This window comes from Rhinopithecus bieti, unplaced genomic scaffold (genome assembly GCF_001698545.2).
Source record: "Rhinopithecus bieti isolate Rb0 unplaced genomic scaffold, ASM169854v2 scaffold_30687, whole genome shotgun sequence".
In the NCBI taxonomy this organism is placed as follows: domain Eukaryota; kingdom Metazoa; phylum Chordata; class Mammalia; order Primates; family Cercopithecidae; genus Rhinopithecus; species Rhinopithecus bieti.
In genome coordinates this window covers 244,597-244,966 of record NW_016813366.1, presented here as the reverse complement: position 1 = coordinate 244,966, position 370 = coordinate 244,597, and positions in this window count along the sequence as shown.

The window sequence follows — 370 nt, the reverse complement described above, 5'->3', positions numbered from 1 at the left end:
TTTTTTTTTTTTTTTTTTAGGCGGGGTCTTGCTCTGGCGCCCGGGCTGGGGGGCAATGGTGTGATCTCAGCTCTCTGCAAGCTCCGCCTCCCAGGTTCAGGCCATTCTCCTGCCTCAGCCTCCCGAGTAGCTGGGACTACAGGCACCCACCACCTCGCCCAGCTAGTTTTTTTGTATTTTTTAGTAGAGACGGGGTTTCACTGTGTTAGCCAGGATGGTCTCGATCTCCTGACCTCGTGATCCGCCTGTCTCGGCCTCCCAAAGTGCTGGGACTACAGGCTTGAGCCTCCGCGCCCGGCCTATAGTTATGGTTCTTATGGGTTTTTTCCTTTTTCTTCTTTTCCTTTCTTTCTTTCTTTCTTTTTTTTTT